This window comes from Stenella coeruleoalba, assembly GCF_951394435.1.
Source record: "Stenella coeruleoalba genome assembly, chromosome: 17".
Classification (NCBI taxonomy): Eukaryota; Metazoa; Chordata; class Mammalia; order Artiodactyla; family Delphinidae; genus Stenella; species Stenella coeruleoalba.
In genome coordinates, this window is record NC_137163.1 from 51,945,626 (window position 1) to 51,960,912 (window position 15,287).

The window sequence follows — 15,287 nt, forward strand, 5'->3', positions numbered from 1 at the left end:
TTTTAAAATTTATTATTTATTTATTTATTGATGTTGTGTTTTGTTGTTTCATTTTTATTTTTCCTAACATATTTTTTATTTTTCTAATTTTATTTTATTTTTTTTCTTGTTATTATTCTGCTCTTTTTTGTTGTCTGGTTTTTGTTTTCATTTGTTTTGTGATTTTGTTTTCTGTTGGTTTGTTCTTTTGATATTTTTGTGTTGTTTTGTTTCATAGTGTTTTTACTTTGTTTTTGTCTTTTTAAACATTTCTTTTATTTTTTAATTTCTGTTTTTGTCATTTTCGTGTGTTTGTCTTTGTTCTCTTAGCTTTTCTTTTAGCTTGTCCTTTTACTTTTGTTTTATTTTTTGTTTTCTGTTTAGCTAGTTTTGTTTTTATTATTGGTTTTGGTTTTTGGGCCATCTTGTTTGTTTGGGTGTCTTCTGGTTTTTTAATTTCCTTGTGGGTTTTTGCTGTTGTTGTTGTTTGCTTGTTGGATTGTTTTTTGTTTGCTTGGATCTGTTTTTGTTATTTGTCTTGGGTTTTATTTGTCTGTTTTCTTTTCTTTTTTTGTTTGTGTGTTTGTTTGTTCAGTTTTGCTTTATTATTTGCCTTGGGCTTTGTCTTTATTTATTTTTTTGCCTTGTGGCTTCTGGGGTCTTGGTGTCCAGGTTGGGGGTCTGACCTGAGCCCCTGTGGTGGGAACACCAAGTCCAAGACACTGGGCTAACAGAGAACTGCAGGCCCCAGGGAATATTAATCAGTGTGAGCTCTCCCAGAGCTCCTCGTCTCATCTTGGCACCAAGACATGGCTCCACCAAACTGCCTGAAAACTCCAGTGCTGGATGCCTCAGGCCAAACAACCAGCAAGACAGGAACACAGCCCTATCCATCAAAAAAAATGAGATGGGGCTTCCCTGGTGGCGCAGTGGTTGAGAGTCCGCCTGCCAATGCAGGGGACATGGGTTCATGCCCCGGTCCGGGAGGATCCCACATGCCGCGGAGCGGCTGGGCCCGTGAGCCATGTCCGGAGCCTGTGCTCCGCAATGGGAGAGGCCACAACGGTGAGAGGCCTGCGTACAGAAAAAAAAAAAAAAAAAAAAAAAAAAAAAAAAAAAATGAGATGACAGAAAAATACATTAAACATGAAGGAGCAAGGTAAAAACCTATAAGACCAAATAAATGAAGAGGAAATAGGCAATCTACCTGAAAAAGAATTCAGAGTAATGGTAGTAAAAATGATCCAAAATCTTGGAAATAGAATGGAGGCACGGATCGAGAAAATACAAGAAATGTTTAACAAGGACCTAGAAGAACTAAAGAATAAACAAAAAGTGATGAACAACAAAATAATTGAAATGAAAAATACACTAGAAGGAAACAATAGCAGAGTAACTGAGGCAGAAGAATGAATAAGAGAGCTGGAAGATAGAATGGTAGAAATAACTGCCATGGAGCAGAATAAAGAAAAAAGAATGAAAAGAAATGAGGACAGTCTCAGAGACCTCTGGGACAATGTTAAGCACACCAACATTCAAATTATAGGGGTCCCAGAAGAAGAAGAGAAAGAGAAAGTGTCTGAGAAAATATTTGAAGAGATTATAGTGGAAAACTTCCCCAACAAGGGAAAGGAAATAGCCACTAAAATGCAAGAAGCACAGAGAGTCCCATACAGGATAAACCCAAGGAGAAACACACAGAGACACATTAATATGCATCTAACCAAACTAATCAAAATTAGTTTGATTAATATCAAACTAACAAAACTTAAATTCAAAGAAAAAATATTAAAAGCAGCAAGGGAAAAGGAATAAATAATATACAAGGGAATCTCTGTAAAGTTATCAGCTAATTTTTCAATGGAAACTCTGCAGGCCACAAGGTAGTGGCAGAATGTACTTAAAGTGATAAAAGGGAAAAACCTACAACCAAAATTATTCTACTCAGAAAGGATATCATTCAGATTCGATGGAGAAATCAAAAGCTTTACAGACAAGCAAAAGCTAAGAGAATTCATCACCACCAAACCAGCTTTACAACAAATGCTAAAGGAACTTCTCTAGGCAGGAAACACAAGAGAAGAAGAGGACCTACACAAAAAAAACCAAAACAATTAAGAAAATGGTAATAGGAACATACATATTGATAATTAACTTAAATGTAAATGGATTAAATGCTCCAACAAAAAGACACAGACTAGTTGAATGGACACAAAAACAAGATCCATATATATGCTGTCTACAAGAGACCCACTTCAGACCTAGGGCCACCTACAGACTGAAAGTGAGGGGATGGAAAAATATATTCCATGCAAATGGAAATCAGAAGAAAGCTGGAGTAGCAATACTCGTGTCAGATAAAATAGACTTTAAAATAAAGACTGTTACAAGAGACAAGGAAGGACACTAAATAATGAGCAAGGATCAATCCAAGAAAATATAACAATTATAAATATTTATGCACCCAATATAGGAGCACCACAATACATAAGGCAAATACTAACAGCCACAAAAGGGGAAATTGACAGTAACACATTCAGAGTAGACGACTTTAACACCCCACTTTCACCAATGGAGAAATTATTTAGACAAAATTAATAAGGAAACAAAACCTTTAAAAGATGCAATAGACCAGAAAGACTTAACAGATATTTAATTTATAGGACATTCCATATGAAAGCAGAAGAATACAATTTCTTCTTAAGTGCACACAGAACATTCTCCAGGATAGATCACATCTTGGGTCACAAATCAAGCCTTGGTAAATTTAAGAAAACTGAAATATTATCAAGCATCTTTTCCAACCACAATATTATGAGATTAGAAATCAATTACAGGAAAAAAAACTGTAAAAAACACAAACACATGGAGGTTAAACAATATGCTACTAAATAGCAAGAGATCACTGAACAAATCAAAGAGGAAATCAAAAAATACATAGAAACAAATGGCAATGAAAACATGATGACTAAAGACCTGTGGGATGCAGCAAAAGCAGTTCTAAGAGGGAAGTTTATAGCAAGATAATCTCACGTCCAGAAACAAGAAAAATCTCAAATAAACAATCTAACCTTACACCTAAAGCAACTAGAGAAAGAAGAACAAACAAAACCCAAAGTTAGTAGAAGGAAAGAAATCATAAAAATCAAAGCAGAAATAAATGAAATAGAAATGAAGAAAACAACAGCAAAGATCATTAAAACTAAAAGCTGGTTACTTGAGAAGATAAACAAAATTGATAAACTTTTAGCTACACTCATCAAGAAAAAAAGGGAGAAGACTCAAATCAATAAAATTAGAAACAAAAAAGGAGAAGTAGCAACTACACTGTAGAAGTACAAAGGCTCATAAGAGACTACTACAAGCAACTCTATGCCAATAAAATGGACAAACTGGAAGAAATGGACAAATTCTTAGACAAGCACAACCTTCCGAGACTGAATCATGGAGAAATATGAGATATGAACAGACTGATTATAAGTAATGTAATTGAAACTGTGATTAAAAATCTCCTAACAATCAAAAGTCCAGGACAAGATGGCTTCACAGGAGAATTCTATGAAACATTTAGAGAAGAGCTAATACCCAACCTTCTCAAACTCTTCCAAAGAGTATAGAGGAGGGAACACTCCCAAGCTCATTTGATGAGTTCACCAACACCCTGATACCAAAACCAGACAAAGATATCACACACAAAAAATATTACAGACCAATATCCCTGATGAACGTAGATGCAAAATCCTCAACAAAATACTAGCAAACAGAATCCAACAGCATATTAAAAGGATCATACACCATGATCAAGTGAGATTTATCCAGGGATGCAAGGATTCTCCAATATACGCAGATCAATCAATGTGATACACCGCATTAACAAACTGAACAATAAAAAAATATGATCATCTCAATAGATGCAGCAAAAGCTTTCAACAAAATTCAACACCCATTTATGATAAAAAAAAAAAACTCTCCAGAAAGTGGGCAGAGGGAACCTACCTCAACATAATAAAGTCCATATATGACAAACCCACAGCCAACATCATTCTCAATGGTGAAAAACTGAAAGCATTTCCTCTAAGAACAGGAACAAGACAAGGATACCCACTCTCACCATTATTATTCAACATAGTCTTGCAAGTCCTAGCCCCAGCAATCAGAGAAGAAAAAGAAATAAAAGGAATACAAATTGGAAAAGAAGAAGTAAAACTGTCACTCTTTGAAGATGACATGATACTATACATAGAAATGCCTAAAGATGCCACCAGATTTATGTTATAGAGTGTTCTGCCTATGTTTTCCTCTAAGAGTTTGATAGTTTCTGGCCTTACATTTAGGTCTGTAATCCATTTTGAACTTATTTTTGTGTATGGTGTTAGGGAGTGACTTAATCTCATACTTTTACATGTACCTGTCCAGTTTTCCCAGCACCACTTATTGAAAAGGCTGTCCTTTCTCCACTGTACATTCCTGCCGCCTTTATCAAAGATAAGGTGGCCATATGTGCATGGGTTTACCTCTGGGCTTTCTATCCTGTTCCATTAATCTATATTTCTGTTTTTGTGCCAGTACCATACTGTCTTAGTTACTGTAGCTTTGTAGTATAGTCTGAAGTCAGGGAGCTGGATCCCTCCACTCTGTTTTTCATTCTCAAGATTGCTTTGGCTATTCGGGGTCTTTTGTGTTTCCATACAAATTGTGAATTTTTTTGTTCTAGTTCTGTGAAAAATGCCAGTGTTAGCTTGATAGGGATTGCATTGAATCTGTAGATTGCTTTGGGTAGTAGAGTCATTTTCACAATGTTGATTCTTCCAATCCAAGAACATGGTATATCTCTCCATCTTTTTGTATCATCTTTAATTTCTTACATCAGTATCTTGTAATTTTCTGCATACAGGTCTTTTGTCTCCTTTGGTAGGTTTATTCCTAGATATTTTATTCTTTTTGTTGCAACGGTAAATGGGAGTGTTTTCTTGATTTCACTTTCAGATTTTTCATCATTAGTGTATAGGTATGCCAGAGATTTCTGTGCATTAATTTTATATCCTGCTACTTTACCAAATTCAGTGATTAGCTCTAGTAGTTTTCTGGTAGCATCGTTAGGATTCTCTATGTATAGTATTGTGTCATCTGCAAACAGTGACAGCTTTACTTCTTCTTTTCCGACTTCGATTCCTTTTATTTCCTTTTCTTCTCTGATTGCTGTGGCTAAAACTTCCAAAACTATGTTGAGTAAGAGTGGTGAGAGTGGGCAACCTTGTCTTGTTCTTGATCTTAGTGGAAATGCTTTCAGTTTTTCACCAGTGAGGAAGTTGTTGGCTGTGAGTTTGTCATATATGTCCTTTATTATGTTGAGGAAAGTTCCCTCTATGCCTACTTTCTTCAGGGTTTTTTATCATAAATGGGTGTTGACTTTTGTCGAAAGCTTTCTCTGCATCTATTGAGATGATCATATGGTTTTTCTCCTTCAGTTTGTTAATATGGTGTATCACATTGATTGATTTGCGTATAATGAAGAATCCTTGCATTCCTGGAATAAACCCCACTTGATCATGGTGTATGATCCTCTTAAAGTGCTGTTGGATTCTGTTTACCAGTATTTTGTTGAGGATTTTTGCAACTATGTTCATCAGAGATATTGGCCTGTAGTTTTCTTACTTTGTGACATCCTTGTCTGGTTTTGGTATCAGGGTGATGGTGGTGTCGTAGAATGAGTTTGGGAGTGTTCTTCCCTCTGCTGTATTTTGAAAGAGTTTGAGAAGGATAGGTGTTAGCTCTTCTCTAAACGTTGGATAGAATTCGCCTGTGAAGCCATCTGGTCCTGGGATTTTGTCTGTTGAAAGATTTTCAATCACAGTTTCAATTTCAGTGCTTGTGATTGGTCTGTTCATATTTTCTATTTCTTCCTGATTCAGTCTTGGCACGTTGTGCATTTCTAAGAATTTGTCCATTTCTTCCAGGTTGTCCATTTTATTGGCATAGAGTTGCTTGTAGTAATCTCTCATGATTTTTTGTATTTCTAAAGCGTCAGTTGTTACTTCTCCTTTTTCATTTCTAATTCTATTGATTTGAGTCTTCTCCCTTTTTTTCTTGATGAGTCTGGCTAATGGTTTATCAATTTTGTTTATCTTCTTAAAGAACCAGCATTTAGTTTTGGTGATCTTTGCTATCATTTCCTTCATTTCTTTGTCATTTATTTCTGATCTGATCTTTATGATTTCTTTCCTTCTGGTAACTTTGGGTTTTTTTTTTTGTTCTTCTTTCTCTAATTGCTTCAGGTGCAAGGTTAGGTTGTTTATTCGAGCCGTTTCCTGTTTCTTAAGGTAGGATTGTATTGCTATAAACTTCCCTCCTGGAACTGCTTTTGTTGCATCCCATAGGTTTGGGGTTGTCGTGTCTCCATTGTCATTTGTTTCTAGGTACTTTCTGATTATCTCTTTGATTTCTTCAGTGATCACTTCGTTATTAAGTAGTGTATTGTTTAGCCTCCATGTGTTTGTATTTTTTACAGATCTTTTCATGTAAGTGATATCTAGTCTCATAGCGTTGTGGTCGGAAAAGATACTTGATACAATTTCAATTTTCTTAAATTTACCAAGGCTTGATTTGTGACCCAAGATATGATCTATCCTGGAGAATGTTCCATGAGCACTTGAGAAAAATGTGTATTCTGCTGTTTTTGGATGGAATGTCCTATAAATATCAATTAAGTCCATCTTGTTTAATGTATCATTTAAAGCTTGTGTTTCCTTATTTATTTTAATTTTGGATGATCTGTCCATTGGTGAAAGTGGAATGTTAAAGTCCCCTACTATGAATGTGTTACTGTCGATTTCCCCTATTATGGCTGTTAGTTTTTGCCTTATGTATTGAGGTGCTCCTACGTTAGGTGCATAAATATTTACAATTGTTATATCTTCTTCTTGGATCGATCCCTTGATCATTATGTAGTGTCCTTCTTTGGCTCTTCTAATAGTCTTTATTTTAAAGTGTATTTTGTCTGATATGAGAATTGCTACTCCAGCTTTCCTTTGGTTTCCATTTTCATGGAATATCTTTTTCCATCCCCTTACTTTCAGTCTGTATGTGTCTCTAGGTCTGAAGTGGGTCTCTTGTAGACAGCATATATATGGGTCTTGTTTTTGTATCCATTCAGCCAATCTGTGTCTTTTGGTGGGAGCATTTAATCCATTTACATTTAAGGTAATTATCGATACATATGTTCCTATTACCATTTTCTTAATTGTTTTGGGTTCGTTATTTTAGGTCTTTTCCTTCTCTGTGTTTCTTGCCTAGAGAAGTTCCTTTAGCATTTGTTGTAAAGCTGGTTTGGTGGTGCTGAACTCTCTCATCTTTTACTTGTCTGTAAGGGTTTAATTTCTTCTTCAAATCTGAATGAGATCCTTGCTGGGTAGAGTAATCTTGGTTGCAGGTTTTTCTCCTTCATCACTTTAAATATGTCCTGCCAGTCCCTTCTGGCTTGCAGAGTTTCTGCTGAAAGATCAGCTGTTAACCTTATGGTGATTCCCTTGAGTGTTATTTGTCCCTTGCTGCTTTTAATATGTTTTCTTTTTATTTAATTTTTGACAGTTTGATTAATATGTGTCAGCGTATTTCTTCTTGGATTTATCCTGTATGGGACTCTCTGTCCTTCCTGGACTTGATTAACTATTTCCTTTCTCATATTAGGGAAGTTTTCAACTATAATCTCTTCAAATATTCTCTCAGTCCCTTTCTTTTTCTCTTCCTCTTCTGGGACCCCTATAATTCGAATGTTGGTGCATTTAATGTTAACCCAGAGGTCTCTGAGACTGTCCTCAATTCTTTTCATTCTTTTTTCTTTATTCTGCTCTGCTGTAGTTATTTCCACTATTTTATCTTCCAGGTCACTTGACCGCTCTTTTGCCTCAGTTTTTCTGCTATTGATCTCTTCTAGAGTATTTTTAATTTCATTTATTGTGTTGTTCATCATTGTTTGTTTCATCTTTAGTTCCTCTAGGTCCTTGTTAAATGTTTCTTGCATTTTGTCCATTCTATTTCTAAGATTTAGGATCATCTTTACTATCATTCTTCTGAATTCTTTTTCAGGTAGACTGCCTATTTCCTCTTCATTTGTTAGGTCTGGTGGGTTTTTATCTTGCTCCTTCATCTGCTGTGTGTTTTTCTGTCTTCTCATTTTGCTTATCCTACTGTGTTTGGGGTCTCCTTTTTGCAGGCTGCAGGTTCCTAGTTTCCATTGTTTTTGGTGTCTGTCCCCAGTGGCTAAGGTTGGTTCAGTGGGTTGTGTATGCTTCCTGGTGGAGGGGACTAGTGCCTGTGTTCTGGTGGATGAGGCTGGATCTTGTTTTTCTGGTGGGCAGGTCCACCTCTGGTGGTGTGTTTTGGGGTGTCTGTGGACTTATTATGATTTTAGCAGCCTCTCTGCTATTGGGTGGGGTTGTGTTCCTGTCTTGCTAGTTGTTTGGCATAGTGTGCCCAGCGCTGTAGCTTGCTGGTCGCTGAGTGAAGCTGGGTGGTGGTGTTGAGATGGAGTTCTCTGGGAGATTTTTGCCATTTGATATTATGTGGATCTGGGAGGTCTCTTGTGGACCAGTGTCCTGAAGTTGGCTCTCCCACCTCAGAGGGACAGCACTGACTCCTGACTGGAGCACCAAGAGCCTTTCATCCACATGGCTCAGAATAAAAGGGAGAAAAAGTAGAAAGAAAGAGAGGATAAAATAAAATAAAATAAAGTTATTAAAATAAAAGAATAATTATTAAGAAAAAAAATTTAAGTGAAAAAAAAAAGAACAGATGGATAGAACCCTAGGACAAATGGTGAAAGCAAAGCTATACAGGCAAAGTCTCACACAGAAGCATACACATACACACTCATCAGAAGAGGAAAAGGGGAAAAAATAATAAATCTTGCTCTCAAAGTCCACCTCCTCAATTTGGGATGATTCGCTGTCTATTCATGTATTCCACAGATGCAGGGTACATCAAGTTGATTGTGGAGCTTTAATCCGCTGCTTCTGAGGCTGCTGGGAGCGATTTCCCTTTCTCTTCTTTGTTCGCACAGCTCCCGGGTTTCAGCTTTGGATTTGGCCCCGCCTCTAAGTGTAGGTCACCAGAGGGCATCTGTTCTTCGCTCAGACAGGACGGGGTTAAAGTAGCCGCTGATTTGGGGGCTCTGGCTCACTCAGGCCGGGGGTAGGGAGGGGTACGGAGTGCGGGGCAAGCCTGCAGCGGCAGAGGCCAGCGTGACGTTGCCCCAGACTGAGGTGTGCTGTGCGTTCTCCCAGGGAAGTTGTTCCTGGATCCCGGGACCCTGGCGGTGGCAGGTTGCACAGGCTCCCCGGAAGGGACGTGTGGATAGTGACCTGTGCTCTCACACAGGCTTCTTGGTGGCGGCAGCAGCAGCCTTAGCGTCTCATGCCCGTCTCTGGGGTCCGCGGCTCGTGCCCGTCTCTGGAGCTCCTTTAAGCAGCGCTCTTAATCCCATCTCCTCGTGCACCAGGAAACAAAGAGGGAAGAAAATGTCTCTTGCCTCTTCGGCAGGTCCAGACTTCTTCCAGGACTCCCTGCCAGCTAGCCGTGGTGCGCTAACCCCTTCAGGCTGTGTTCACGCTGCCAGTCCTTTCCCTGCGCTCATAGCGAAGCCCGAGCCTCAGCTCCCAGCCCCGCCCACCCTGGCGGGTGAGCAGAGAAGCCTCTCGGGCTGGTGAGTGCTGGTCAGCACCGATCCTCTCTGCAGAAATCTCTCTGCTTTTCCCTCCGCACCCCTGTTGCTGTGCTCTCCTCCACGGCCCCGAAGCTCCCCCCCTCCGCTGCCCGCAGTCTCCGCCCGCAAAGGGGCTTCTGGTGTGTGGAAACCTTCATGGCTCCCTCCCACTGGTGCAGGTCCCGTCCATATTCTTTTGTCTCTGTTTATTCTTTTTTCTTTTGCCCTACCCAGGTACGTGGGGAGTTTCTTGCCTTTTGGGAGGTCTGAGGTCTTCTGCCAGCGTTCAGTAGGTGTTCTGTAGGAGTTGTTCCACGTGTAGATGTATTTCTGATGTATCTGTGGGGAGGAAGGTGATCTCCACGTCTGTCTCTTCTGCCATCTTTCCCCTCTCCATTTATATGTTTTACCTTGTGGCAATGACCCACACCTCCAGAACAAGGTTTAAAATTGTGTTATTTGCAACCTTGTTCTGATCTTAACTTCAGTGGAAATAATTTTAATGTTTTAAAATTAAAAGTGACTAATATAAGTTTATACATGTATAAAAGCACATAGGAGAATTCTTATTCTCGCATATTTTTTTTCTACATTGCAGTTTACAGTGATCAGCTTTTGTTAAGTTGTTGGTTAAAACGGAGACATGAGGCTTTAGCATAACCCTTAATAGTAGGAATACATTTCTTCACTGTATCATCTTTCTATCTCAATCATTCCCATCATCACTGTGGACTCATCGAAAGAGATGATGGTTCCAGTGACTTTCACTGTGGTTATCTGTTCACTCTGGAGGATAAGATAGCTACAGATATGGGCCATTTCACTTTTCCAAAATATTTTCTAACATGATCCACCTGGGATTTCCTTTGCCAGTATTCTGGGGATTCGCTTTACCTCCCCCTGTTTCTTTTGTCCCATGTATTTCTCTTTTTCAGCTTATTCTTTTGTTTCGGAAGGGCATATTATTTTGTAACTTCATGAAAAAGGTAATGGGAGGCAAATTTCATGAGTTATTGTAAGTATGTAAATGTTTTTTTTTTTTATTTCCTCACTTAAGTGATAGTTTGCAAGTAGTAGAATTCTTTGGAAATAATTTTCCTTCAGAATTTTGAAGGTATTTTTTCCACTGAATTCTAACTTCCAATGTTGCTGTTGAGAATTTCAAAATCATTCTCATTTTTTAAATTTCTTTTTCTTCTCTAACTGCTCTGACTAGACATTGTAGTATGTTCTAATTCCTAATCCTATATATGTGGTCAAAGACCGGTTTTTCCTCCCAGCCTGAAAATTTTTTGGTTACTTTTTAGGTCTCCAGTATTTAAAAAATTTAATGGTAATGCATTTTTATGTGTCTCTATTTTCACCTACTGTGTTGGCCCTTCAGTGAACCCTTTCAAAATGGAAAATATTCTCATTATTTTGAGGAAATTTTCTTGGATCATTTCATTGATAAATTCCTCCTTTCTATTTCTGTTGTTTTTTCTGGAATTTTTATTATTTTTGTGTTGAACCTCCTGAACTCGTCTTTCTTTTCTCTCCTATCTTTAATCTCTATTTATTTGTTTGTTTGTGTTTACTTCTACTCACTGGAGATTTCCTTATGCCTCCGTCCTCCCTTACTTTAATTATCATGTTTTTAATTTCTAAGGCCTTGTTTGTATTAATTTTTGGTACTGTATTGTTTTTGGCTCACGAATGCAATATCTTCAAGTATATTTCCATTTTCCATGTAGGAGTAGAGGCTTTCCTCAGAAGTCTTGTAAGCCTTAACTGTCTGCTCATAATTAATAATAAGGGACCAAAAAGTTGATGGGAAACTCCAAATGTATGCATGAGGTTTACAGACTCTAAAATTGACTACTATATATATGGTGGTGTGGGTGAACAAATTGTTAAGGAACCCTCAAAGTCAGAACCTGTAGATCTTTCATCTTGGGCTAGTCAGGTTCCCCAGAGAAGTCTTCTAATCTCCTTAAAGGGCAGGACTCTGACTGCTGGGTACTGAGAGCTGAGCTGGGAACTGGGACTAGAGTGTGCAGTCTCGGCATTTAGTTATCAGTGTATATAAACTCATTAAATCTCTTATTTTCACATGGTACTTAGAACTTCAACTATGCTGGTGTCTCCCAGAAATTAACCTGCAGTCTTTTGCTATGATAGCGCAGGAGCAGTTCCCTAAGGGTTAAGGGTAGAACTGGGAATCTAGAAAACATTTCCACTTATGGAGTAAAGTAATCCTCTTTACTCAAGTACTGTAACTGCCCCTGCCCCAATTGTGCTTAATTCCATTAATTTATATGATGCTTTTGAGCATTCTGTGGAGTAAATCATCTGTTTCTCAGCTTCTTCTACTTTTAGTTCAGAGACCCACATCTGCAATGCATCTTTAATGTATTTGCTTTCCGGTTTCCAATATTTCATTCCTCTCCTCTTTTCCCCATCCTCATGAGGTTATTTATTTTAAAATTTCTTTAGTGTAATTTTACTGGGATTCCAGAAAAGGGGCTTAAATAGACATTTCTTCAGTGTGACATCTTAACCTAAGAATTTCAAAAAATGTGTTGCAAAGATTTTTTTTTACAAATAACATGTCAGTCAAGAAATCTGAATTGATAACACAAATTCTGAATAAAGTTTAAAGGAAAGGCATTGAAAGAGATTTGACTTAAAAATCTTTGTCTCAGTGATTGTTTTAAAACAAAAATATAATTAGTCTACATTGTCTTGTTTCATGGTGTAGTGCAATATTTTCTTCCCTTTTAATGGCTGGCCTCATTCTCAGGGTAAATTTGGTGTCAGTTAATTTACATATGGCAGACAAGGCAAAAATCTAACAAGATGTCCTATAGTTTTATCACTCTCCAGTTCCACATATTTAGGTTAATGACACATTCAAAATTTCTATCTTGGTTAAAGTCTTATGGAGGATGATGTGTCTAGTAGCAAGCTAGAAAATTCTTTATTACCTGGAATCTATGAGCACTTTAATGTACAAGGGAGATCCGTTAGGTTGCCCCTTTCTCCCTTACTAATCAAAAGCTAATTTTATTCAGTTAAAAGGCAAAATCATACTCATCTTCAGGGAATGAATCATAATTGATCTTGGCCAATCCTTGTAATTTCATGCTTCTTGCCTGTGATTTGTTTAGGGGTGGGTGTGAGACCCTGTTTTTGCCAACGAAATGTAAGGGAGAGTCTGATGTAGAGTTTATGAGAAAGATTGTTCTCCCTGATTAAAAAACAGAAACAGAACAAGTTCTCTGTCCTTTCCTTTCTTGGATTTTGTCATATAAATGTGGGATGCTTGAAGCTGTGCTGGCCATCTTGTAACCCTGAGGTGAAAGTCAGAACATGGAGGAATGGAACACTCATATGGTAAAGCTGAAAAATTAACCAGCTCTAGAACTGCTTGCCTCCAGACTTCTTTCTATGTGACTTAATTTAATACGCTTATGATTTAAGACAGTTTTACCCAGTTATTCTACTTTAAGCCAAAAATATTTTAACTGGCAAAAGTGGTAAAATGCAGGGTGTTTGGTGGTCATCAAATGATGAGGTGGTAATCAATATCTTTAAACCTGTTTTATCATTTACAAATTGGAGTTAATACCCACCACTTAGGTTTTTTTATGAGAATTAAATGAGGTAGTACGTTTAAAATGAGATAAGGTGATTTTTCTCGGTTACTGGCACCTGGTAAACTCTAAAAATAGTAGTTAACATTATTTTAAATTAATTAAGACCTTTACCTCCTTTCATTTTAATAACTTCCTTAATAATACTCATTATTTGGCCTAATGAGAATATACACTTTGGAGGCAAGCACAACCTTATATGTATTTTTTCATGTCCAGTATGAGGCACATGATAAATGCTCCAAAAAATTAATAAAACAAGTGAACATAGTAGGCATATGATACATTCATTAAATCAATGAATAATTCATTAAATCAATGAATGATTCATTAATGAATAATTCATTGAATTAATGAATAAATAGGAGTGAGTAAACTGGTGAGTGTCAATTGTTTCTAGTGACTATTGGTTGCCCTAAAATGTTAGAAGAAATGGTGACATGGTATCCAAATAAATTCTGTGAAAAATTTGATAGATACAGTTCCTCTAGAGAACTTAGGATAGCATGATAATGTGAACTCTTCATAGAACACTGTGTCATGTTTCTTACCACTGATAAAGTAGTTCACTGCATCATGGGAAATGATCCTGGAGCTCCTCATGGGAAATCTCTTTGAATTGTGTTAAGGACAGACCTTGTCTCTCACTCTATCTGGAATTTTATCAGAGAATCTTACAGGCTTATGTAGCATCAAATTTCAATTTATATAATACACATTTAGCATTTTGCCATAAACAGAACTCCTTGAAACAAATGGAATGTACCAGAGAGGTTTCCACAGAACAAGATGTTCTTCATAAAAGCCTGTGACCTCTGTAATTCTCTTCCCTTCCTGAACTAATGGGCTCATTCTGGGCACCAAGCAGAGTTCCAACTCCAATGTCATCATCTGCTGGTCCCAATCTTATCACAACAGTTTGTATTTTCAAAGGAAATACATAAAATTGAAAGATAATATTCTTTTCTTTTGCTCACAGGAAACATGTACTGTGTTTTTCACTGAAAAATTCTGGCTCACATAATTCTTGACATCACAACTGATCTCAAAGCCCATTCTTGTTTTGGAATTTTTTAAAAGCTTGATTCCAAGTTCTGCAGAAATCATAGTGTAAAAAGCAAAAACTCAAAACTTCATGATGTTTTTGATGCTGGTTCAACAGAATCTGTGGTACCACAGGTCAAAATAAAGGAAATGACTTAAACCAATGATTAACTTTGTGTAAAGTCTTCTGGAAAGAAGTAAATGATTTATGTCTAAATATTTTATGAACCTAAAGGCTAAATCTGAGAGAAATGCCTTTGAAAAGCCAAAGTCATCGAAGAATTAATGCTGTAGTTTCTTTGGTTGCTCTTCTGGAAAGCCATTGAAAGATTATGGGCATACATCTGTGGTTAAGGGAAAAAAGCCACTAATGGGACAGTGCCATACAATTTCTTTATCTTGTAGATGAGCTGAAAGATTGTCCTTGTTAAGTCTTTAAGCCCCAGTCGGTGGAAGAATCATCTTGTGGTCTGATAAGGACAAATGTCTATTCACAAACTTGTGAATCAGTAATGACAGAAGGGAGAGTGTGGTTGATTTAGGTAGAACCTGACTGCATTGAGGAAATTTTCAGCTGTGGTAAAACTAGTGCAAGGAGGGCTTAAACTCTAGTGTGAGAGAATATTCAGCTGAAGAGTTTGTGAAGCAGGGTATGCAAAAAGTATGAGAATGACAGTTTCACTCTCTGTATTGTAGTTGGAGATTTTGTTTGCAGGTTCATGATGGAGGTGTGCATGACAATATCTTATCCTCCTAAAATTGTTGCAAAGCTTTAAGTGAAATTATGTCTATCATAAGACTCAGTAATTGTCATTATATGTGCAGCAAAAATAGTTATTCTACAGAGGCAATTGTTTCGATTATCTTTGGATCAGACAGCTATGAAAGGAGCAAGTCAGCCATTCTATCTCAGACATCGATGATTTACT